Here is a 27,734-nt window from a genome sequence, read left to right as displayed (position 1 = left end):
ACTGTCTAAATGATGTTATCAATAAGTTTTCCTAGTATTCTCAGAGAGGAAATTACTTACATGTAGAATGAAAATAAGTTATTTTGTATTTTTGATTAGTGTATACTACCAACAACACAAATATTACCAGAATCAATCTCTGGTTTGATTTCTTTTCCTCTAAAGGTCATGGGGACAACTTCCAATATGTTTGAAAGTTAACAATCAACTGTAGTGAGAAAAGGAACTGAAATATGCTAGCATAAGAAGCATCTGAATTGTCTACATCAATGTGGCCTAAATTGTCTGTAAGAATTCAGATACAGTATGTTTAATCCATATTGTTGAATTAGATTTGGGTGATACATATCCAGTATTATCAATTTTAATTATTTATTTTCACAAGCAAAAACAAGGAACAAATTCTAAAAACAGATTGTGTATTGGTCAAGTACCTTGGGAGGAGAACATACAAATTAAGGGTAATTTCCGAGATGACTGAGATACACATATTATCAATCACTACGTCTGGGAACTTTTTGACCCCTTTCAACCATATATACTGTGAATTGATGCTTATTTCTGGATGCACTGGGAATAGAGGCTTGATTTCTTTTCTTGTCATTTATACTAAATCAAATATATTAACTGTACAGCTACAACAGGAAGATAAAATTCCGAGGACTGAAAAGAAGAATAAAGTAAATCCCAAAATTGTTAAACCTGATATTTAAAAAGGAAACTAACCATACAAAATAATGAGGTAGTTAAAATGAGACCGTGCCTTAATATTTTCAGAGGAAAATAAAAAATACTGTAATGTATAAAGTGCCTCATATTGCTATATGTCACAGGAATAGTAGTCTGAATAATACACTCTACAATGTTTGTACAATAATAATATCCCCCAGTGACACATATCTCAGGATATATCCTTATCATTAATGCATTTGAGTACTACACTGGATTTTTTAATCCAAAACTGGGTGGCATTATAGTAAACAACCGAAGGGAGTCCTTTTTTTGTTTGTAGCTCTTCTTGCTGTGTTCTAAAATGGGAAAGTTCTTTAAATTCATTGGGACGAAGACCTGTGTAACGTTTCCTATGACAGTTGTGACATGGAGTTTGCTCTTATTTTTAGGCAAAACTAAAGAAGAGGAGATAATATAGATGTTCTGGGGAGAATATAAAAATAACATATCCATGAATGTGAATTCAAAATCTACTCAGTCACCATATGATTCTTTTTCCTTAATTGTGTTATATTGACTAGTTCTTTCAGCAGACAATTCAATTTCTTCTCACTCTAATGCTAGAATTTCAAAATGCCTGAAAGAGAGCAGTTAGTGTAGATATTTCAGGAATATTCCTACACGAGTAAAACCATCCCATATCACAGTTAGAAGAAAAGATTTTATAAACCTTAGGTTTAGAACTTTAAAGTATTAATGAATTCTTTTTCTCAGCATCAAAACCGTTTTTGAAGAACTGTGGGTATCACAGAACTGGGCCAGTGCTGCAGGGAGCAGAGCTGACAGGAGCCAGTCGTGATTTCACCTGCTTATCCAGCTGTAAGTATTTCATACATTTGTTTAAAAAACACCAGTTATAACTCACATTTCATGCACTGAATAGATGTAAAATTTGGTATGCTATGCTTACAAGTCTTATTGAGACACCTGAACATTTGTAACATAACGTCGCCAGAAACAGTAATTACTTGGCACATCTCAGTTCCCTGGGACAAGCAATTTACATTGTGTAATTTACCTTAGCAAAAAAAAAAATACTCCAAGAAAAGTATATACATTTTCATAGAACTCAAGATCAAGAATTAATTTTATTTTTGTTGCAGTGACGATTTGAATATCAATAGGGAAAAATAGACATTAAAAAGCCCAGGTTCTCATATGTACCACAGAACAAATTTATGACATAATATTTCCTTCCAGTTACTTAAAATGGTAAATTATTACAGCACTCAGTTCTGTAAATTAATTTATGTATTATTTCATGTTAAGGAATTACAGAAATAGCTAGTCCTGGGAATAGTCACTTGGCTCTACAAATATACATTAAGTATTTAAAGTCTTCCTACTCACCGATTGCTTTGGTCTTCATCTTTAGAGAGGCCAAATGCTCATGGCACTCTTATCTCAATTAGAATTCCTATGTCAGGTAGAGTTGAGGATGCAATGTGTATCATCGGGAGGAGAAACACCTTTTAATAAATTTCCCTGAAAACATTGCTTATGTAGTCACTTGTTTTAGTCAATTTTCATCATTAAAATGAAATTAAGATATAAAATATGAAATACACACAAATGATACACAAGTAGTGTGGTCTCTCAGAAGTAAGAAAATGGTTGACATTTTCACCTCCTCTCCACACTTGCTTCTCATTTTGTTGTTGAGCCACTTGGCAGGAATGTGAAAAAAAATTGTCTTCCTATAAGTACTGGGGAAAAGGTCCAATATTCAGAAGTTCACCAGGGCTAAATAAGAACTGTTTCCAGCTGTGATATGTCTCACACCAGGTTTACTATTTATGTTATATATTCAATAGAAAATGTCTTTGTTCTTGACAGTTTATCGTTTTTTATTTCACTTGGTCCAGAACAAAGTAAATACATCAAAAAAAATAAAACTTCATTTAAAATGTGCACAGTGCATATCTGTTGATTTGTAGCCAGAAAATATCTGTATGGTTATATATTTCACTCAAATTTATAAGAAATAAGATTATATTAGGGATAATAAACCCAGAGTGTTTCATTCAGCCAGAGTATTTTTCAATAAAAATGAAATTTCTTTTTTCTGTCTACAATTTATATAAACAAGATTGCACTTCAGAAATCACCTTGCATACAGACTGGTTAGGTTACATAAGCATTATAAAAAGTAGATAATCAGTTTTAGAGTATCTGTTTAGAATTTGCCCATTTGGTGTTCATGATTAAGACTATCCAAATGGAATAACAACAATTACCAACCTTATTGATGACTATAGTTAACCCAGATGTAAATTCATACAGATTAAACAATTGATGTTTTCAAAATAACAATGTTTCTAACAATGTCTGCTCCTATGAAGAACCTCTGAGAAAAATACTCTAACAATAGAAGTGTATACAGTATCTCCTGCAGACTAATTATCCCATGTTGCTCCTGAAATGTGAAAACCGAGCACAGTGGAAACTCTGACATCTACAGGGGTAACCTTGAGAAAACTCCTATTAGTGGGGTATCCAAGACCTAAACTGCCCACATTCTGTAACCAGACAAGGCATTCACCGCTGGGACAAGGACATCAACTCAGTCATAAAACCTTTGACCTACAGTTTGTCCTGTAAGCATAATCAGACGGCGTAATGGCGTTGCAGAATTTGTAAAATTTACTAATGAATGACTGGTCCAACTTGAAGCCCGTGACTTGTTATGGAGTCCACAATTTTAATTTCTCGTCTTCACAGGCTTTTCCTTTTTTTTCAAAACCAAATTACCACTACTTCGGGGAAGGCTGAAGGAAGGAAGCTGAAAATTACCCCTGTAATTTTAATCCCTTGACATCCTCTGCCCTCTTCTGGAGTCCATGGGTACTGCTCACGTGTGGTTAATAAACACATTCAGTCAAACACTCAAACACATTAAATAAAATTACTTTTCTAAAAAACTCAAAAAATGTAAAAAAAAGTGAACAAAAAATTAAAATTAAAAATACGTGATTACATTTTAGATTCATGCATTTATTTCTGTTTTTCAGAGATATTTGAGATTTAGTTTGAGTCTGATGTTTCTTTAATGAATGTGTTATTTAACGGATTTTGAATGTTGATGGCTCCACAGAGAATGTTTTTTAATCTCCATGTCTTATTAATAAATTTAGAAGTAACTCAGATAGCAAATTTCAAAGAAGTTGGCAGCCCTTGCAATGTGCTTAAAATGATCTGTTTGGTATTTGTCATAGTTATATAATGTTAGCTGTCATATGACTTCTGTCATAGGAATAATAACATCCCTTTTATGGATCTGTTAGGGTAGCTTCATTAGAAAAGAAGTATTAAACTCTAGAGCAATGTTCTTAATGAGTCCATCTCTCAGAGATGGAGGAGGTAAACCTAGGAGATAATGTCTGCAAACAAATCAAGCAAATTTAGAATATATGGCCTAAATGAGGGAATACTGCTACAAGAAAACCCCCAGATATTTAACATTAGCTATTTAAAAAAAAAAAAAAAAAAAGCAGGAGCGACACAGAAGCTGGGCCATGTCTCGAGCTCTGGTGGAAATGCACTACCCTGGTGCAATCCCCACCAGTCTGCAAGCAAGTGTGAGACCTTCCTCCAGGCTGGGTCCATCCTTGGCACACACTGGACTCTGTCCCTCCAAGACCTACTCTGCTGCCCAATCCCATGCACCTGAACACCTTTTAGCCAACCCTCTAACGCAACTCCAGTACAAGATGTAAGTAGAGGTGCAAACCACACCAGTTGGAAAGGCAACGGACCACATAGGCACAGGTATCAACCAGTATTTTTGGAAGAACAAGCACAGGCACAGGCATAAGCTATAGCAGTGGGAAGAAAAGATGAGTAAACAACAGTGTAAGAATACATTCAACAACCCAAAGAGCAATTTGACACCACCAAAACCCAGTGACAGCAAGACCTGAATATTCCAATGCAGCTAAAACACAAGAAAACAAACTTAAAAATTACTTTATGAAGATGATAGACACTTTCAGAGAGGAAATTAAAAATTCCTTTAACGAAGTAAAAGATAAGATAAGCAAAAGTTTGGGAAAAATCAATAAACCCATTAAAGAAAGCAAGGAAAGACAAGAAAAAAACGATCGAACAGATGAAGGAAATGATTATAAACTTGAAAACTGAAATACAAACAATAAAGAAAACAAAAATCAAAAACACATTTTTGAGGCAGGACCAAGGTGCTCCCACTATATCTAGGCTGAACAAGGTGTCCCTCCAGAGAGAATGGGTTCCAAAAAGATAGAACAACGATAGGAATAAATACTTGCCTACTGTCAGTGGCCCTACAATCTGCCCCAGCCATACAACTGTCACCCACATTCAGAGGCCGAGTTTGGTCCTATGATGGTCCATCACTATCAGGCTGGAGTTGGAAGGCTTCCATTATTCTGTCAATAAAAATACATAGGCCCCATCCTTCTGCTGCATACATGAAACATGCCTTAACTTCAGACAGACTTTACCTCAGAGTAAAGAGTTGGGGCAGATTTTCCAATCAAATGAATGTAAGAAACATGCCGTTGGTGCTATCCTGATATATAACAAAACAGACTTCAAACTAAAATTAATCAAAAGAGATGGAGGACATTTTATATTCATTAAAGAAAAAAATATTTCTCAAAGATAAAATCTCAATTCTGAACACCTATGCCCCAAATACAGGGCATAATGTAAAACATTACTAAAGCTTAAATCACACATCTACAATGGAGACCCCCAGCTAAGACTCTAAGCAACAAGGGAGAGAATGCCTCAACTGGCCTTCCCCTGTAATCAGATTGATGACTACCTTAATTGTCATCAAAGAACCTTCAACTAGGAACTGAAGGAAGCAAACACTGATGCAGTTTGTCCAGCTACCTGAGACTAGCCCAAGAGAAAGAGGAGAGATAGAATGAGCAAAGGGGTCAAGACCATGATTGTGATATCCACAGAAAAAAACTGATCTGAGCTAGTGGGAGCTCAGTAAGTCTGGACTGAGAGCAGGGGTACCTGCCTAGAACCAAATTAGGCCCACTGAATGTGGGAGTCAGTTGTGAGGCTTGGGAAGTCTGTGGATCCACCGACAGAGGGACTAGGATTTATTCCTAGTGCTTGAACTGGCATGTAGGAGCACCTTCTTTTTGGAGGGGTACTTTTTTCAGCCTAGATATAGGGGGGAACGTCTTGGTCATGCCATGAAGTGAAGTGTAAAAGTTGTTGGCTCCACATGGGAAACTTTACCCTTTCTGAAACTTAAATGTCAGTTAATCAAGGTCAAGAATGTAGATTTTGGAGATAATGTATCATTTATTTTGTGCTGAAAAGTCAGACCATAAGGTAAAGTAAATGATGCTGAAGAAAGGTTATAGTTTAGAAAATATCCTATGGATTCTATCGAAAGCTTTGTTTCTCAGTTTGTATAGTTCTGAAGGAACAATGCTCATGGTATGCTAGGAAAAATCATCTTCAAATTTTAACACCTACTCCTTACAAAAACTTTCCTTCAGCTGCTTCTAAGAGAACTTTCCGATTTCTGTACAAGAACTTCTCGGAGCATTTAAAGCAGTATCGTAAGTGTACTTTTTAAAGAAAAGAAACATTCATGCAAATTCAGGTGTGTGTATTTGAACAAAGACTGTTATTTAATTTGTGTTATCACTGAAGCAGCCAACTGAACCTCAGCCCTACTCCAAAAAGTACTGTTTCACTGTATGTGTAAATCATATCTTCAGGTCGACCCAGAAATCAGACACTCCTCAAAATATTATTAAACATATATAAACAATATTGAAAGGGACTAATGCAGGTTGCACAGTTTCTGGTTTGATATCATAACTACTGTTTCCATACCCTTGTCAAAATCACATAGTGATGCATATGTTGCATGATTTAGAGTCATTTCTTTCCTCTTCAGGGACAAAAAATTGGCATGAAGGCCAGATGTGGCACCTCACCTATAGTCCCAGAAAGCAAGGGGCAGAGGCAGATAGATCTCTCTGACTATGGGCCATCTTGCAGTACTTAGATAGCTTCAAGCCAGTTGTGGCTTAATAATGGAACTCTGTCTTTTTAAAAACTCGCAAGAACCTTGCAAATGTGTGAGTATGCCCAAATTTCACTCCTCCAGAAAAAAATATAAATTAGAAATAACTCTGAATTTGAAACCTTAGATTATGACAAAGTTTAGAGGATGCCTATAACTCTATAGTTACAGCTTGAATATATATGGAGATGCTGAGCCATATGTTCTTTTTTAGTTATTGCACTGTGGGTTCTGCTCTGCAAAGTTTTCCTTAATCTCTGCAAAGAAAGCAACACATTCTAAAGACTGAAGACTGTAATTAACCATTAAGTTTGGGTATCTCTTAGCCTGTAAATAAAAGATACATGTCTGTGGCTTTGTTGTTTTAAAAAAACATTTTATGAAATTATTTTTTCTAATACAAGTACATTCATCTTAAAAATATGTCTTACAATGACACCCATGAATTTCACTTTTGAACTTTAAGTTTTATTTGTGCTGGTTATTGTAAAAATATACATAATTGGCAGTTTAAGCTTTATAAACTAAACTGTAAATCGGCTATTGTAGAAAATAACAAGGAGAAAATCAGATTTTTTGTTTACACAATTTATACAGAAATGCTAGACTATTGCCTATATAATGAAATAATAATTGTAAGGGATAATGAAAAGTATTTAGCTGAATATCAGATACTGTGAAGCATATATAAATGGGGGAATGCCTGCTGCATTTACTGACCTATAAATAAATAGAATTTTTGCTCAGGCTAGCAGGTTTCTATTATAGCTTCCCTGAAGACTCTGGGAACAGTTATCCTACATCCTCAATATGGTCCTTTGTAACTCAAACTTAGATGACAAGAGATCTTGATGGCCAGCTTTCAAATACTTAGGAACATTGATTAAACTTCCAACCCAAAGCCATACAGATGGAAACTAGCAAATAATTGTGTTTACTAAATGGTTCATATCAAAATTATTAAAATTTATTTTCCAAGTTGGACTCCAGCGAGAGTTTTCTCAAGTTATTAAAACAGTAGCAAAGTTTATTATAGCATTAGAGTCATCTTAATGTGGGTATTTAAAGAGAAAGGTTCACAAAGCTGTAAGCAGGAATATACAGCAATTAACTATCCAGCATTGCCTTCTTCAGAACTAATTTAAGTGAATAAGAAGGGCTAGGTCTTATCCTGACATTTAGATCTCAATGAAAATGGACCTCGCATATACTCTTTCTTATTATATATGAAATATTAAAAATATAATTTAAAAGGAAAGTCTCTGTAACTATTTGGTTTTGTTTAGTACTTTGAACAATGAGTCATGCATGTGTCTATTCCAATGACATTGTAAATTTTGAGATTTGAGATTATTTAATTATTCAGTTTTTCCCATCCCTTTTTCTTCTAACCGCTATTCTGTATCCAGACTTCCCTGGTTATCTCAAATTAGTGTTCTCTTTTTTCACTAATTATTATTCCAGGCATATATGTGCCTGTAGAGTACACAAAGGTGCAATTCTAAAAACATGTCTTCTATGTTCACAAAGTGTAAAAGAAATTATTGAAAAACTATACACAAATGCTTCAGGCACCTAAGGTGGGAAACAGTTGTTCACCAATAAAATGGACATGTTATGCATGTCTTAGGATAGCTATTTAAATTATTTCTTTGTGTAACTCTTGAATTTTGGAGTAGTCTTTATTTTCAGGTAAAAAATCAAAATAGTATTAGAGGAGATGTCCAGCTTAGACAACAGAAATATTCTTATCATTTTTTCCCCTGATCTTTGAGATATTGATTGAAGACACTGATGCTAATGTTATTAAATTCTCATCTTAGAGATCTATTCAGGCAAATATTTCTTATAGAAACATTCTATCCAAACAGTGCCTTACTTTAAGATTTTCTAGTCAGAAACAAGTATTTAAATTGCATTCATAATTAATTTCCCAGCATGTTTCCCACCGAAGATACCTTGTCCATTGATGTGGGATTTCCCTCTGTATGCTGTGAATACCATTGGTGAATAAAGAAACCACTTTGAGCCTATAGCAGATCAAGGCAGAACTGAGGTAGGCGGGGAAAACTAAACTAACTGCTGGGAGAAAGGAGGCAAAGTCAGAGAGAAGCCATGTCTTTCCCCTCCCCCCACAGTAAGCCACAGCCTTGTGGCAATACAAAGATTAATGGAGATGGGTTAATTTAAGGTATGGGTTAGTCAAAAATATGCTTAAGCTATTCGCCAAACAGTATTGCAGATAATATGGTTTCCATGTGATTATTTCCAGATTGAGCAGCCAGGAAACAAGAGACCTCTTAAAACAGTTCATACTGAGTTTTTAGTAAGCCCCTCTTGGGAATCTATTTTTTTCTCTTTAGTCATTTGACAAGTCCCTCATCGTAGATAGGTGACTAACTATTATCTTTAGAAATTCAAAGGTGTTATTCACAGGAATAAGTCAATTCAAAGCTTTTTAAAACTTTATTATTTATGGTGAAATTAATTTATAATTAATTAGTTAAATAAGCCAAAGATTTTCTTCATTCTCCTAGTTTCTAGGTTGTGCTTAGACCCCATCTTTTCTGGAGCTGTTCCTCTTTTCATTGGTCCTTATCCGACACGGTCAAATATATAACCATGATTTTATTTCAATTCTCTTTCATAATTTTCTAAGAAAGTCTGGTATTAACAATTGAAAACTCTTTGCTCATCCTTTTTAAAAAAAAATTAGATTACTGTGGGATTCTTTAAACCAATTATCTGGAATACCAGTATTCACTATTCAAATTAGCTTTCTATGCTATGAAGACTGATAAATTCCTTATTAGAGAACCAGAAGAAACAAAAACAAAAAGAATGAGGTAATATATCATAGAGCTATAGGCGAAAATAGACATACACTTGCCTTAAGTTAACTACCTTGAAATAAATACATTAAAATCATTTAGAAAGTCTTTGTGTTTTCTCCAAAATCCTTCACCCTAGAACTTTTGAAATTTTTATTTTTTTTTTATTTTTGTTACATTATCCTATGGATTTTAAATAACTTCACACTTAGTAATTTTAAATGATGTGTAGTTAATTACACTGTTTAAATAAAACAATTGATATTAAATAAATAAACTAAGAGATTTGGGGATGTGGAATGGCAGGTATTTAATTCATTCCTGACTCCCTACTGTGATGTATACAGTTATGTCTTACAGGTGTATCCAGTCTTTTGACATTGCAGTAAGATATGTCCTCTACAGAAGTCAGGCTTTATACATGCACTATTTTATCCCTCCCCCAAAATACCATATTTATTTATGTATGTTTATTATCACATACTGAGCTATATTGAAGATTAACCCTACTCATACAATGCCATGGGACACCGGTTGAATATTATTGGAAAGTATCATACCTAATGTTGGAATTGTCTGTTAGTTTCAAAATGTCTTTGGATAAAAAAATGACCTTTAAAGCCAAATAATTTAAATTCAAATGAATAATTATCACATAACCTTCAGACAATGAATATTAATATATAGAATTTTTATATTGTGAAAATATGGTCATCTTAATCTTAAAACTTTTGTACTATTTACACATCATTTTCTGGAGTATAGTATTAAATATTGGTAGACAATTAAAAACATAAATAGTCCTCTTACACTGTGAAGTAATGCTAAAATTTAATTATTAGGATGTTGAATAGTGACTTGAAGACTATTCAAGAACATCCTTATGACTAAGCTAGATGCAATGCAAAATGACACATTGAGGAAAAATTTCCCACTTGCTTCTTTGATAACAGAATGCTTTGTGAATAAAGTTCTTGACAATAATTCAAACACATGCAATTCAAAATGTGTTAAAAGCTTCATCAGGGACTGTGAAAATAACACAATGATTTATATGTGTGTGTAACAATTTGCAAAGGTTTTGCTAATAAAAGCAAGGATTCAACATTGCCTAACAAAAAAGTAATTGAAGAAATGATTCCAAAATCCATAATGGAGTGCAATCAAAAACTTGCCCAACCACAAGTCATTTTTCTTGGAAAATGATGATTAAGTCTTACCAACAATCACCCTAATTTGTGTTTGCCAGAGAAACTTGAGCCCTGAGGCTAAGGTTAGGAACAGTTTTTGTTTCCTATTAGGAAGATTCATGAGCAATTTAGTTATTGAAAAATGCTCAATGGAATAAATGATTTCCCACTGAATAATATGATAATAAAGCATCCACTAGAAGCACCCCAGATGCAGTAAGTGATAAACTATGAGAAATATACTCTATGGGTATTACTAATGAATAAAAATGAATTAAACGTTGATGATCATTAGTTATGGATTGCTTTTACAGTGAAAGAGATGCAAAGAAAATAATAGTTTTCCCACTTGGTATAAATCTTACTTTTGTCATTCATTTTGCTCTCAGATCAAATATTGCAATTTTATCAGGATAATTTCAAACTTCTTTATTGAACTATTAAATAAACTATCAAATATTTCAAAATATATCTGAAAGGATATCAGCAGGTTCCTATTTGCTTTTTATTGAACAAACATTCATTAATAGCATTCTAAATCAAATTGTATTATCAGAAAGGCAAAACAGAAATAAACACAGTTTTCCTTATGTGAAAAAATCATTTAAGATGTACAAATACATACATCATTTTTATATTGCTTTGAACATTTTATCTAGAATTTTAAAAGACCTATTAGACATAAATAGGAAGGAATATAGAAAATTAAAATATGCAACTCTGCTTTGTATAGTTTTACTATTTACTTTTGTCAGTTCTGTGACCAAATAATTGATCAGAACAACTTAAGAGATAAAGTAGTTATTTTTTTCATGGATTTGGAGCTCTCAGTCCATCACAGCCAGGAGAGGACAGAGGAACAGTTCAGGCAACAGCATGGTGGACATAAAATAGAGAAACCATCAACAGGGCAAACACAGAAAAGATAAACTTGGCCAAGTATAAGCCTCCAGTGACCAACATCCCTTTAGTTAATTATACCACACATTTTACCCACTCCCCTGAGTGCCATCATACTATAAATCCTTTAAAGCTTGATACATAAACACTGTAAGACCAACCAGCTAATAGCCATGCCCTAACACATGAAGTTCAGCAGGACCTTCTCTGTCTAATCAGTAATATCTGTACACTATCACTAAGAAGGGGTCCATTTCCCAGTGTTAGTAAATACTCCATTCATTGAATTTTAACTAATAATGTGACCAAGCACTGGACAGAAAGTTCAAGGGTAAATGTTTTTTGCCCTGTGATCTTTGAAATGGAATACAAAGTGGCTAATAAATAATTACATAAGAAGCACAGGAGACCATTGTTTAAGCAGCATTTAATTTTGAGATCTAAGCTCAAAAGTACAAAAATGAAACTAATCATGAATGAAAATATTTATTCTTTTATTGTGTGTCACTGAATAGGACTCTATTTCATATGTACACACATTTTCCTCATCCATCATGTTCTCTTAGTGTTGGTGCCAGATATTAGTTTCTGTGACTAGTAAAGTGATAAACAGGAGTGTTAATTGTGCTGATATAGATGTACTGTGGGTAGAAGACATGATAAAAAACATTTTTAATTATGTAATTATTTATTTATTTTTCTCCCAGTCACAGTTTCCTATCCCTCCTCTCCTCCTAGTTTTTATCACACACCCCTTTTGCCCCATGCCTAAATCCACTCCTCAGGGTAGGTCTCCCATGGATATCAACAAAACGTGGCATATCAACTTACAGTGAGACAAAGCACCTGCTCCTGTAGTGAGAGCAGACCAAGTGACCTAGTATGAGAATTAAGGTCCCAAAAATCCCATAAAAGAATCAGAGACAGCTTCTGCTTCCACTGTTAACGAGTCCCACAAGAGGACCAAGTTAAACAAACATAATATATAAGCTGAGTGCCTAGTCAGTTCCGTGCTGACTTAGCAGTTGTCAGATCAGTTTCTTTGAGCTCCTCTGCATCCAGATTAGTAGACTTTGTGGGTTTTCTTGTGGTATCCTTGACCCCTCTGGCTCCAAAATTCTTTCTACCTCTCTTATGCAGGATTCCCCTGTTCTTCCTAACTGTAATGTTTGTGTGTCTGCATTTGTTTCCATCAGTGGCTGAATGAAGCCTCTCTGAGGATAATTGGGCTAGGCCTCAATCAATTAGTATAGCAAAATATCATTAGGCATCCTTACATTAACCTTTTCCCCCTCTAGTCATGTTCAGTTCTATTCTAGGTCTCTGGGTCATCCAGCCTGTGGGTTCTGGTCCTCCAGGTGATGTCAGGTATGTGCTTACTCTCCTGGTATGTGTTTTAGGCTACACTAGTCATTGGTTGGCCACTCCCTCAATCTCTACGACACCCTTATCCCATACCATCCCATCCGTTGAAAAGGTTATGTGGCGGATTGGTGTCCTATTCTTTCCGCTTGAAGTTTTGCCTGGTCACAGGAGATGACCAGTTGAGACTACATATCTGCTATTGCTAAGAGTCTTAGCTGGATTAATTCCTGTACATTCCTGGGAGATTTTCATCCAGGTTTTTACCTAACCCCCCGAAACGTCCCCTATTTCTAGTAGTCGTCTTCAGTATTATCCCCAGCCTCAAGTTGTTTGCTCATGTTCTCATCTCCACCTGCCCGCTGCACACTAAGGAAATCTCTATTTTCCCTACTCAGAGAGATCAAGGTACAGCCTCTTGAATCCTCCTTGTTATCTAGTCTTTCTAGGTCTGTGAGTTGTGGCGTACTTATTCTTTATTTTAAAGCTAATGCCCACTTATGAGTGAGTACATATCATGAATTTCTGTTTGAGTCTGGGGTACCACAGTCAGGATGATTTTGTTTTCTAGTTCCAGTTGCCTGAAACTTTCCTGATGTCATTGATTTTAACAGCTAAGTAATACTCCATTGTGTAAATGTACCACATTTTCTTTATCTATTCTTCAGTAAAGGGACATATAGGTTCATTCCAGGATCTGACTAGTACAAATAAGGCTGCTATGAACATTATTGAACAAGTGCCCTTGTGGTATGACTGAGCATTCTTTGTATAATATTTAAATTTTTGTGAATCTCACATTTTTCTTAATAATTTACTCATGTATAGGCTTAACAACAGCTCAGAAAGACTCTTTTTTCTTCATAATGTTAACATTATCTCCTGTCTTTTTTCAAAGAGCAACTCTTCTACTAGAAGAGAGGTGATAATTTCCGTGGTTTTGATCATTTCCCTAATGTCTAGAGAGTTCATCTTCATAAGCTCTTGGTTTCTTGAATGTGGTTTCTTCATAAACATTTGTTTTGTTTTTGTTTTTCCTCTTTATCCCCTATTGGAACATTTGTTTACTAGCCTTTGAGCATCTAACATCCGTGTAAGTTTAGGTAATTAAACTTTTACCACATGATTAAATAGTTAATAAATAACTTTATTCATTTTTTTTTTTTTGCTGTTTGCTTCACTGCTTTGATTCTGTCCTTGGCAGTGATAAAGCCATTTTGTTTGTAGTACAAATTAATCTCTATTTTTAAAATGTGTATGTACTATTATCATCATTTCAGAAGACCACTACCCAAAATAATGATGTGGGTTTTGCTCTCTGCCGTCTTCTACAAGAGTTTTAGAATCTGGCATTAATACTTAAAGTTTGAAAACATTTTTAGTTAATTTCCATATGGTCAAGTAAAATTTAATCTGATCTAGCAACATATAAATATCTAATTTCCCCAATAAAATTTTTGGAGAAAGCTATGGTTTTACAATCTTTGTCAAAAGTTAGACGTCTATAAATGTTTCTATTTTCTCCTTCTTGTTCCATTATTCTAGGCATTTATTTTTCTTGCTGTTCCATGCTGTTCTGATTACTTTATATCTATTTTATAGATTGAGGATGGCAGTGTGATACCTCTAGCTTTATTATTTGTGTGAAAAATTTCACTGTATGTTCTGGCGTTTGTGATTTGAAAAATTGTTCAGATTACTATTATTTACATTTCTGTGAATAATTCCATTGAAGTTCAGTGACATGGTATTGACTCTGTATGTCACTTAAAATAATATCACCATTTTAATAATATTTATTTCTTCAACCTAGAAGTCTGGAATAGTGTTCCAATTATTTGTGTAATCTTCAGTTTCTTTCTTATAAACTGTATAAATATGTGGTGCTGTATACCTATTTTATAATTTTCTACTAACTTATTACTTCTAACAGTTTTGTGGAGTTTTTATAATTTTCTTTATGCATTATCATATTAAATAGGATTGTTTCAGTTTCTTACTTTCCAACCTTCATGTTTATTTGTTCTTTTCATGTTCAGTTTCTCTAACTAAGACTTACAAATACTATGTTCCATAGAAATAAGGATGGCAGAGCCAACCCTCTATTTTTCTTAGGCAAATCTGAAAATGTCTTTGAATGTCTTCCCATTTGCTATGTTGCCTGCTATGGATTCATGCATAGCTTTTTATAAAGGTAAACTGATTTTCTTACAAATTTCATTAAGTGACAAATTCTGTTTTAAATATTTATTTCTTACTTAAGTGTGTGTATGTATATGAGTGCAGATGCAAGCAGAGACCAGAGATATTAGATTCCACTGGAATGAGAGTTACAATTGGGTGTGAGTCATCTGGTATAGATGATGAGAAGCAAACTCCTGCATGCTCTAACAGAAATGTAGGTGTTTAACCACTAAGCCATCTTTTCATCAATGGTAGAGAACACTTCCTGTGAGGAATGTTTAATTTTTTCCAAGTTATTTTCCTACACTTAGTGAAACAAATGTGGAGCATAATTTTATTATCTACCTGCCATGCCAGACAATAAATTAGTGGAACGACACATTGCACTAAAATTGAGAAATGAGCTTTCATTCCTTTTGATAAATGATGTTCTTTGTGTCTTTATTCATAATAGCCAGAAACTGGAAATAACCTAGATGTTTCTCAATAGAAGAATGTATAAACAAAATGTGGTACAATTACACAATGGATTAATACTCAGATTTCTTTTTTTTTATGGCATTATTTTTTTTCAGAAATTAGAAAAAAATCATTATGAGTGAGGTAGCCAGACTTAGAAAAATAATTATGGTGAATTTTCACTTTAAAGTGGATATTAGTTGTCAAGCAAATGATAACCAAACTATAATCTGTAGACCCAGTGGGATTAAAGAAAGAGAAGGGGTGTAAAGGGGCTTGTGGATCTCCCTGGAAGGGGAATATAGAATAGATTTTATGGGCAAACTTGAGCAAGTGGGGATAGGAGTTGGGAGTTTAACTAGGGGGAAAAGATGAGGTGGAAGGAGAGAGCATGGGAAGAGAGAGCTGAAATTGAGGGACTTGGGGGACTTTAGGAGGAGTGACATGGAAACCTAGTGCAGGGGGAAACTGATGAAATCTATGTAAGTGGTCTTAGTGAGGACTTCTAGTAATGAGAATATAGAGTCTTAGCTGATTATCTGCTGTTGCCAGGCAAGACTGCTAGTTGTGGAACTGGGATGTAATCTATTGAGTTGTTGGCCATTGAAGTACCATGAAAATCAACAAAATACCCAGGCTGTTGCTAAGACAAAGGTTTGCTCTCCACAAACTAACACTGGGTCCCCATTGTTGAGGAAAATACTCACACAACTCAATGAACACAGGTATGTCAGAAGATGAACTGGTACCTACCTAGAACCTTCACCCTATCTTCTAGTGCCTTTGATGTGGGAAGGTATTTTTCAGACTAATGAAAGAGATACATGGACAACAAAACTTTGACGTAGAATCTGCCCTCTTGTAAAGTGTGTAGGTCAATGGCAGCACAGAACTTGTGGGTGGAGCCAACCATTATCTGATTTGACAAGGGACCCATATCAGATACTGCTAGGATAACCTAGAACCAGAGACTAGATAGCCTAGAGACATAGGGTAAAGTCAAATACTACTAGAAAAAAGTATACTATCAATAAACTGACTACTAATGATATTCTGCTATGCTCACAGATCAATCCCTATTCAGTCATCATCAGAGAGGCTTCCTCTGGCAGCAAATGGTAACAGATGTCCTATCAGAGACAAACAGCCAGACATTACATGGAGAAAGAGAATCTACATGAAAGTTCACTTTCAAATCCCTTTTCTCGGAGCTTAGGTAATCAAATGTAGATTGTCAGAGTCAGAGGGGATATAGGACACCTAGAAAATAATGCCCTCTGAATTGACTAAGAAACAGGCATATGAGCTCACAGCCACTGAACCAGCAGGCACAGTGCCTAAATGGGTCTGCACAAGGACCACTGTGTACTGTATATATTTAGTATTTTTAGGGGACTCCTGACTGAGAACAAGTGGGACTCTGATTCTTGAGTCTGTTTTGGGAACTCTTTAACTCCTGCTGGGTTGCCATGATAGTTTTTGTCCCATCTTATCATATTTTAAATTATTTTGTCATGTTTGGTTATTATCTCTTAGAAACCATTCTTTTCTAAGGAACAAAAGGGACTGAATCTGGAGGATATGGAAGGTGGGGAGGATTTGAGAATTAGTGGAAGGGTGAGCTATAACCAGGACATATTATATGAGAAAGAAATATATTTTCAATAAAAGGACAAATATAGAAAATATCAGTAATAAAAAAGAATTGACAATACCCGTACAGATTAAAATTCCTCTACTTTTAACATCTGAAAACATATCAGAAACTACTTTTTATTCAAATCATAGCAATATGATAAAGAAATTTATACAGTTATAGTGTGTAAATACATTTGACTCACACAAGTATAGATATACGCATACATTTTTTTCATATTGAATCTCACAAGGAAGGACTGGTGAGATGACTCATTTGGTTAAAGCACTTACCACTAAACCTAATACCCAGAGCTCAATCTTTGGGTCCCACATGGGGGAAAGAATGTACTAACTTGTCTTGTCATATCCACATGTAGTCTACCACATTCATCCCTACTACAGATAAATAAATATGTAAATAAAATTCACAAAGAAAACAGGAGTCAACTACTTAATAGTCATATTTATTCTTTTCAGATGCTTAAATAATTTTCAGTTTAATATCACTACTTGGTAATGACTAGCCTATTTATACTGGTCATTCCTTTAGGTTGTTTTATGGATTGAAATCTAACCCTCCCATGTTATGTGTTTGGAGCCTGGATTCAGAAAGAGACAACAAAAAAACGTCCAATTAGGTTGTAAAAGATAAAAGAAAAGAACATGGAACAATTGCTTGTAGTTAATACAGTACCAGTGTAAAGGAAACCAGAGCTTGGTCAGTACACAATTCTCCTGTTTATTCAACAAATACATACAATGAGCACTAACTATGTTGCAACCATGCAGAAAAGAATAAGCAAGCAGAGCTAGTTTCTAATTCACAGAAATTGCATTTATCCTTATCTATTTGAACTTTCACTTTAAAAGTTGGATTGAAAAGGCACGTTAGAAACAGTCATGATGATTGTCTCCTGAGGATGGGCAAGCTGAGGCACTGGCTTTGTACACAAAGGACTTTTACCTCCAAAGCAGGCTGAGGCTTTTCTGTCACTATTATTTTGAGAATGTCCTCAGAGAATTGGAAGAAGACAAGCCATCCAAGGATGATACAGATCTAAATATAAAGCAGTTCTATTATAAAAATGCTCTTTTGGAGAGGTGCTAAATATGAAACTGCATATGCTTGAGTTCTGGGCTCTATTATATAATTTGCAACACTGACCTTATTTTTCCCCACTCTCTCCCGAAACTGCTTCAACTAACCTTACCTAGAAGTGTCTTATCTTGGATTGATGGAAGCCTGTAATTTTTGAACAATCCAAATTGGTTTCAAAATAAGTAGGATCTCAGTAGTCTTATATGTATATATATATATATATATATATATATATATATATATATATATATATATATAGAGAGAGAGAGAGAGAGAGAGAGAGAGAGAGAGTAAAAGGGAAATGGTTTCCTCATATGGTCAGAAAGATTAAGAAATCCCTGACAAAGCATTGTTTTAAGAAACTATAGGAATTACCATATAAAATCCCCATGTTATGTTAACTTTATTTTCCATGTCGAAAAGTTATCAATCTATACAACAAATATTATCAAATGTGTAATTTTTTTGTACAGAACTAATTTCAAGAGTGTCCCTTTACAGTGGCCACCTTCTCTTCTTAGTTCATAGGGAGAATTATTTTAAGATGTTTCCTTCTCTGTGAGTTCGAGGGCAGCCTGGTCTACAAAAGCTAGTTCCAGGACAGGAAACAAAAGCTACGGAGAAACCCTGTCTCGAAAATCAAAAAATAAAAAAAAAATTAAAAAAAGATGTTTCCAAATATTATTCTGTGTACTTGACTGACAAAAGAGAGTACATATAACCATTTAGATTTATTTGCATTGAAAACATAAGAGAAACATTTAAAATTTAAATCCAAGTTTGTAATTACTGCAACTATAATTGTGTAAGATTCCATGTTTACTTTTCTCCCTTTCTTTCTGAGCCTTCAGACAGAGAGTGAAAGTGCAAGAGCCATTCACATCTCGGGCTAAAACAGCTGGACCATGGACATGGCGAACAGTGCTCTATCTCTCTATGCCTCCTGAGTTCCTACCATTGCCAAGTTTGTTTGCTCAAATTATCTTGTTACCTCTAGCATTTCATCTTAGGGTATATTGAAAAACAGAAGAAAAACTTTAAGGTGCACCTCCACTGCACTTTAATAGTCAATACACCTGTATATCCAACGTCCATGTGTGTTCTGTGACAGCAGATGCAAACAAAAACAGCGGAAGAAGGATGTTAGGTAATATTTTACATAAAATATTGTGAGAACTATAGGAAAATATTTCTGTTAGTTCTGCTGGCAGTTATAGTTATGGACTATAGCTTCACAGTAATTAAGGATTAAGAAAACAAAAACAAAATATACAAAGAAACAAGAAAAAAAAACAGAGTTGAGAGATTAGCATTAAGGATATTCAAAATTTCCTGCACCAAAATAAATTCACAAGAATCAGATTAAGGATTTAAAAACTAGTATTAAATCATTTTAAATTTATTTTACAGCAAATGGAATATATATCTTATCTCCTTTTTATAAATTATACCTTAGTTTGAGAGCCACAGCATAAAATTTTAGATGCATAAAATTTTAGATGATGAGAATGTCAGGACAAGGCCAGGTGTTAAGTAGTTATCGCAAAAATAAAAATTAAAAAATATAGAAAAGTCAGCCTTAGAAAGGGGAGAAAGTTAATGGGGATATGTGGTGATGTTGCATTTTTATTTTAATAAATAATCTTGCCTGAAGATCAGAATGCAAAACAGTCATACTATTCAGCCATACAGACCAGGCGGTGATGGCACGCACCTTTAATCCCAATAGCCACACTAGTTAGCAATAGAGGCCGAGCGGTGGTGGTGCATGACTTTAATCGCAGCATTAGAGAGGAATGTAAGACAAAATGAGACAGGTCTCACTCTCAGTCTCCATATCAGGATTCCTGGAGGCAGGATCGCCCATTATTGGTCTGAGGTAGAGGTAAGAGCCAGTAGCAAGCCGCTTTACTTTTCTGATCTTCAGGTTGAACCCCAATATCTGTCTCTGGGTTTTTATTATTCATGTTACAGGGATGCTCTAAAGGAAATATTTGTCTTTCAAGGCAATGCTATCAAATTCAATCTATTCTTTAATAGAAAGTTGGAAAAACATATATATTTTTTTTTGTAATCAGGATGGAGACAAATGGTTTAAGGATATGTGTTGATTTTTATAATAATAACAGTCCTTTAAAATAAAGGTGCAGCCATGAATTATTGGAAGTCATTTCAAAAGTAGCTGACCCAGAGTAGTACTGAACACAACTGGCTTGTGAATGTCACAACGCATTTTTGTGAGGCTGATGGATGAGGTGATTCTTAAAAATTGGCAAGCGGTTATCTAGAGATACAGTTAGACATTGAAGCTTTGAAATGAGAATGGAAAATGCTTGGAACTGAGGAGCACCATGAAAAATGCATCTCAGATGAGCACTAGAGTGTCTGGGTAATAAAGGCACTGCAGCTGCAGCTGCATATATTGCAGTGACATTCCGGAAAGCCGGGGTGAACGGTTTGGTGACTGGCTCAGATCTTGTTGAATAGTATGTAAATTTTAAATCGCAAAATTTGGAATACCCTAGTGCTTGATTTTGTCAGAAATTGTTGTTAAGGTATGACAAAACATGACTGTCTAAAAGGTACCCTAATTTTCTGGTCCCACTGATCATGCCCTCTCAGAATTAGTCCTTCTTACCTGATCTTAAGTGTTAAGCCAATGATTGTCTATATGTTGTGGGCTAGATACTGAATAAGTCAAGAGCCACTACTGTGACTAACAGCTTCAATACGGTATAATTAAGATAAAAGAGGTGGGAAATGGGGCGCATCATTCTATATGGTGACCCAAGAGCCCTTAGCAAAATGATGGCGCACTTTTGGAATATAATCAAAAATATTACTTTGCACACCTTGATTTTGGACTTATCAAACACACCAAGAAGAATATGAGGTGCATGTAGAAAGAAATAATAAATGAGATACACATGCAACAATGTCAATTGAGGATTGGAAATTGGAAATTTGAATGACGGTATACAGCATAGCCCATAGTTGTTTCTCTAACTTGGTTTCCCTCTTAAGCCTCCCCATTCTTTATCTTTCTGTCACACTATCTACTGAAGTTATAAACTTTGCCTTTGCCGGTCTTAGTAGCTGTCTTAGCTACTTGTTGCTCATATGTCTGGCCATGTCTGGTCTGTCTACTCTGGTTACTGCTGACATAATCACATTGAGATTTTTTTCCAATAATTATTGGTGCTGCTTCAAATTAGCCATGAGAAAGGTGATAGAATTTCACAATCCATTTTCTCTTCTTTCTGCTCAATTTCACATAAATTTCAGGGCTCCAACTTGGACTAACTGTGGAGAAAACTGCCTGCAAGGGACTCCTTTAAGAGAGATGAAATGAGAACAGTAAAAATATCACTAAGTCTTCAGTGTTCAACTGAATTAGAGTATGCTATGTTACTGGGGCTATCCAAAGAAATGTACAGAAACTATGTCCTGATCAGGGTTCCAAACACATAAAAGTCAAAACAGAAGCTATACATGTTATCATCATGTGAATCCAATGCAAACCAATTGAGCTCTCTCTCTCTCTCTCTCTCTCTCTCTCTCTCTCTCTCTCTCTCTCTCCCTCTCGTGCGCGCGCTTACTCTAGCACTAATCCCTTTAAATCACTCATGATGTCAGTTTTCCTATGCTCATTTCAGGTGTTTATTATTCATCAGAGTTAATTTTAATTATTTTTTTACCACTTTACCTCCCCTCCAATAGCTTGTTAAGTTGGCAAACATTAACTCTGGGGTGCTCTGTGTACTAGAATAGAAGGAACAAGAATCAAGGGCTTGATATACCATCGTTGACATCAGAGATTTTCTAGTGTAGGAAGAAAATACAATTTGTGTCCATATCTCTGACTTTGAGATATGGAGTCTGTGAACACAGTATTGTAAACTCAATTCAGCCCTCAATAAAATCTCATAAAAAATATTCCTTACTCAACTTAGAAAGAATGAACTGTTAGGGAAAAATAATCACACACCACCCATTTGGATTTTTCTCAGGTATCTGATTTAGCACAGTACAAACAGATATTAGTAGATTTTCTGGAAAATTGAGAACAAGACTTAGATATGATCATTGTAATAAATTATCTGTGGATTGTTATTTCCTTTTAAAGCATATCTCCCATTATTCTTTTATTGTTCCTCAACCTCACATAATTAGATTGACAGTACCATAAATATGTGACATGGTCAACAAGAATGAAAAATTCATCAGGGATTTACAGAACTGTGGCATGAATTTTTCTCAGATACCTAAAAGACAATATATCACAACTTCATAAATTTCTCAATGGTTGTATAGTACAGAATTATAATATATATGAATGGTAATTGTGTTTATATGTGGTTTTTAATAGAATATGGGAAGGATAAAATAATGTCAAATGAAAAAAATGTATATTTTCTTTGACACAATGACCTTGGGTATCCCAGGATATAATGAAAAAAAATTATTTAATTATAACAGTATGTTTTTCACTCTTCCCAGCTTCCAATTTAGAATAATAATCCCTGCTGAGGGGTGATGGTACACACATTGATCCCAGCACAGGGAGGCAGAGACAGGAGGATCTCTGTGAATTTGAGTTCAGCCTGTTCTACAAAGTAAGTGCTAGGACAGCCAGGGCTGTTACACAAAGAAATCCTATCTCTAAGAAATACAAAATAAATACTACTATTACAGCTACTACTACTACTACTAATAATAATAATGATAATAACAGTAATAATAATAATATGCATTATGTTCTTGTTACTAATTTGGATTTTTTTATTTTTAGTTTTACTTGTTTTGGTTTTTTTTTTTTTTTTTTGGTTTTTTCGAGACAGGGTTTCTCTGTGATTTTGGAGCCTGTCCTGGAACTAGCTCTTGTAGACCAGGCTGGTCTCGAACTCACAGAGATCCGCCTGCCTCTGCCTCCCGAGTGCTGGGATTAAAGGCGTGCGCCACCACCGCCCGGCGGCAATTAATTTTTAAAGTCACTTGTTCCAAAGGTGTGCTAATATATGCCTTTAATGCTGCTCTCTGGAGGCAGAGCTTGGCATATCTCTGTTTTTAAAAAATGTTATATGCTGTTATAAATTGCTTCCTTCTAGTAAACATAGTATAAAAATTAAAGAGTTTTGTAGAAAGGTATTCTAAACTCCACTTAATACTCAATTTCTTCTCTGGAAGTATGTAATATATATTTGAGAGTTCAATTAATGTCCATCAATATCTGTCTTTTGAGAAAAATATCATTCTCTATAGATAAAAGTTGGACATTAAATTTTACCAAACTATATATTTTTTATGTTTTACATTTTAGACTAAAATTATTTTGGGGGGTCACTCAAACATTTAGGTTTGCTTTCATACTATATAAACCTCATAAACTCTCTTAATCAGTAAGAGAGTATGAGAGACATAGTTTCCAACTTCTCATGAGACAGAGATTAGCAAAAATTGCAAAAGCATTTTTACAGGTTCGCCTAATTTGCATTTTAACATATTACTGAAACACAGGTATCTATTAGCTACTAAATTGGTCATGAATGGATGATAGTAAGTGTTTTATGATATAACACTTAAAATTTGTGCCCAACAGATACAAGAAGGAATAAAAATAACAACAGCCAAAATAAAAAATATCAAAATACAGCACATACATCTATATGATTGTTTTACTTATGTAGACAATTTCTGGTTTGTCTTCCCAACCTGATTCAACAGTTAATCTTTATATCTCAGTGCTCTGGATACAAATTCCTTTGGATTTTATAGGACATAAATATAAAACATTGTATTGGCAATCACATAACATGTTTGTTCAGTTTGTTGTATGGTCACAATTCTTAATATTAATAAAATAAGTTTTATTACAGATCAGTCCCTAGGAGATATGAGAACTACACCACGGAGCAGCAAAATCTTATTAAATTCAACAAGTCCACTGAATCACTCTGACTCTTAGATAGTTACAAATCCTGCTTGTCTTCTTTAAAAGCCAGGCTCTTAGCTTTTGTAGTATGACACCTATTTGATCACAGAATAGAAATAGAAAAAGTATATCTGAAAACTTAACTGCAAATCAATTCAATTTACTGTATATAATTTGGCTGATAAACTGCAGGATACAGCTTCAATTTATATAAAACACATTAACATGCTTGTACATTATCATCAAATTAAATTCTATCAATACTTAACCAATTAATAATTCTTTTATGGTAAATTTTTAATCCAAGATTCTTTTGATCAAAATTGCATACGAAAAGTTATTTGCTGTTCTGATTCACACTAATGCAATCTACATCTTTAAGATTCATTCTTACAGAACTTTTGCATGCAAAAAACTGATCACTTAAAAAGGGTTCAAAGAAGTATATATACATAGATTAATGTAATCTTTATAAAGAACAATAATAGTCTGTTTTGATAGTCTTGAAAGAAGATATTGTTTATTTATTGAGTTCTTTATTATTTAAAATGCTATTATATAATACCCAGGAAAAACAGCTCTAGGTGTGTATAGTCAAAATCTTGATATTTCAAGAGAAAAAAAAATGAAGAAATAGAGAGTTTGAGCTAGATTTATCAGCCACAGTGTTATGAATGCTTACTTAAATGATTATTTAGAGTTTGAGAATTCTTAGCAATTAACATTTCTTAGGGTACGTGGCAATACCTTGTAACTGTACATTATTCAGACCACTGACACACAAATAATGACACAGAGACTTTTTGTTGTTGATGATGATGTTTTCTGTTTTTGAGACAGGGTTTCTTTGAACTCACACAGATCCACCTGTCTTTGCCTTTCAAGTGCTGGGATTAAAGGCATGCACCACCACCACCCAGCAAGACTTCTTGTTAAGTGTGAAAACTTGGCCTTAACTTAGGCTAGTTACTTACCTTGGAAGCGCACACAAGAGCAGAGCCTGTGTTCGTGGACAGAATTAAGCCAAGCCTGATGGCCTGAAGGCATGAGAGCAGACCCCTGACTCCCCGCCCCATTAGTCATATGGTAACATAAGTGAAAGAGAGACACCCTCTCACCTAAACCCCTTGCTACCTGGGGCAGACAATGGAGCTGGCCCCGGTGGTCAAGAGAATAAGAGAAGCAGCCCTGCCCTACACCAGTTGTAGCACACAGGAGAATGAATCGGGCACTCTGCGTGGCAGCACAGGAGAGTTGACCCTGTTGTCAGGGGCCCAGATGAGCCAACCCTAAAGGCTTGAGAACAGGAGAGTGGACCTTGTATCCCCCTGTAATCCCCATCCCCCACACCCTATATTTCCCCAATAGCAATCAGGAGAGAAGGCTCTGCACCTTGACTGGGAAATACAGTAGTGTTGCCCCTGGTGGTACGAATGAGGGGGACCTGAATCTGAGGGGCCTAGAGCATTAATAGAGGTCCCACTCATTTCAGTAGGCTGCATCAGGTGAGCAGTGCTGGAGCGCTCACCCAGGGAGTGAAAATGAAGGAAATTTAACGAGCTGACCAACCCACCTACCGTACAGGCACAGACTCAGGGCTATGAGTTGGCACATCCCAACATCCACCTCCTCAATGAACTGTTGGAGCATGTGAAGGGTAAGAACCTACAGATCTCCACGACACAGGACAAGAAGAGGATATCCAAGATGAGCACGAATGAGAACCAATTTTTGGTGGTATAGCAGACAACAGAGGCCTGGAGTAAGACCAATGACTCATGGCAATGAACACTTGCAAGTAAGACCAATGACTCATGACTCATGGCAATGAACACTTGCAAGTAAGGATGAATGAACTACAGGGTGAACTGTGTGGCTCAATTGGCTGAACTAAAAAAGAGAAACAAGTTTTTTTTTTTTTCCTTTTTTTTTCTCTGTTTTTGTTTCTGGTTGGTTTTTTTTTTTTTTTTTTTTTTTTTTTTTTTTTTTTTTTTTTTTTTTTGGTTTTGATTTGGTGGGGAGGCTGCAAAGGCACAGGGCAACTTCAAGGAGATGGTAGAGAAGCAGGATCAATAAAAGAAAAAAGTTGCCTAGGAGCACCAAAGCTACAGAGGAAAAAAAAGGAAAAAAAATATTAAATTAACCCATTTTTATTAATTTGTGTTCTGCCACGAGGCTCATCACATATTCTCCATACTATAACTTCTTCCATGTCTTGATGAATCCTCATTTCTCTGATTCTTCATTTGAGTTACAAGTTTCTCTCTCTCCCCTGGAAACCCAATGATCTCTCCTGCCTAGCTATTGGCCATCCCATTTTTTATTAGATCAATCAAAAGGTGCCTTAGGCAGGAGAAGAAGAACAGACAATTATTCAAACAATATGATCAAATCAACAACAATATCATTTTTATCATTTGAATTGATGATGATAAAATGATATAACTAAAATTATATGCCCTTTAAATTATCATGTATATGTTCTAAGGAATAGAAATAAATATTCGATCACAAGCAGTGGAAAAGTAAAATTTTTATGGTTACCTAGATTGTCAATTCACATTAAAAGTGAATTGACACATTAATAAAAATGGATTAAATTAAATGGTTATTCAGGTTATTGCAAAAATTTTGAAATTTGATTTAAAATAAAATATAGGAAACAGCATAGAGATGAGAATAATGGGTCCAGTCATTTCATCTCTCTGTGATTTCTTCTTTAAAGTAAGGCAGAAAAATTACTTTGGAGAAAAAAAGAAAACAAGAATCATAAATACTCTATGTGAAGCCACTTGCTCTTGTTTGGTGGTTTGCTTTTCAACATCTGGTGGTAAAGGCCTCTAACTATAGCTGTTCAAGAAGCTGAGAAATATGGATAGTCAGGTTCAATGTCTATGTGATATATAAGGTGAGTTCAAGGACAGCATGGGGGTTTTATTGGTAACCTTTCTTAAAATGAAAATTGTAAATACTATGGGCATGTTTAGCTCTCAGAGGAAGACACTTTCCATGTTTGAAAATTATGGTTCGATCTTCAATATTTTGAAACATAAAAATATGTGACAGAAATAACATTTTTTCATCAGAAATACCTGTACTGAGTTAAATGTCAGAAATGTATGTCTGCTTTTATAACTATCTTGACATAATTTTTCCATATCTTTTATTCAATCATTTGTAATATCATCAAGTCAAAATCAAATTCCCTCAAATAATAAAAAATGTTATTTTTGTTCATCCATGTAATTACTATTTAATGCCTAGAATGTGCCAGTATAGAAGCAACTGCCATTACTTTGTACCTGTCTCCTGTACTCTGGGTCCTGCTTCACTCTGCAGGGACATGAAAATCTTTAAGGACTGT

Source organism: Chionomys nivalis, chromosome 18, assembly GCF_950005125.1.
Source record: "Chionomys nivalis chromosome 18, mChiNiv1.1, whole genome shotgun sequence".
NCBI classification, from domain to species: Eukaryota; Metazoa; Chordata; class Mammalia; order Rodentia; family Cricetidae; genus Chionomys; species Chionomys nivalis.
The sequence above is the reverse complement of the archived record's forward strand: the minus strand, read 5'-3'. Positions refer to the sequence as shown.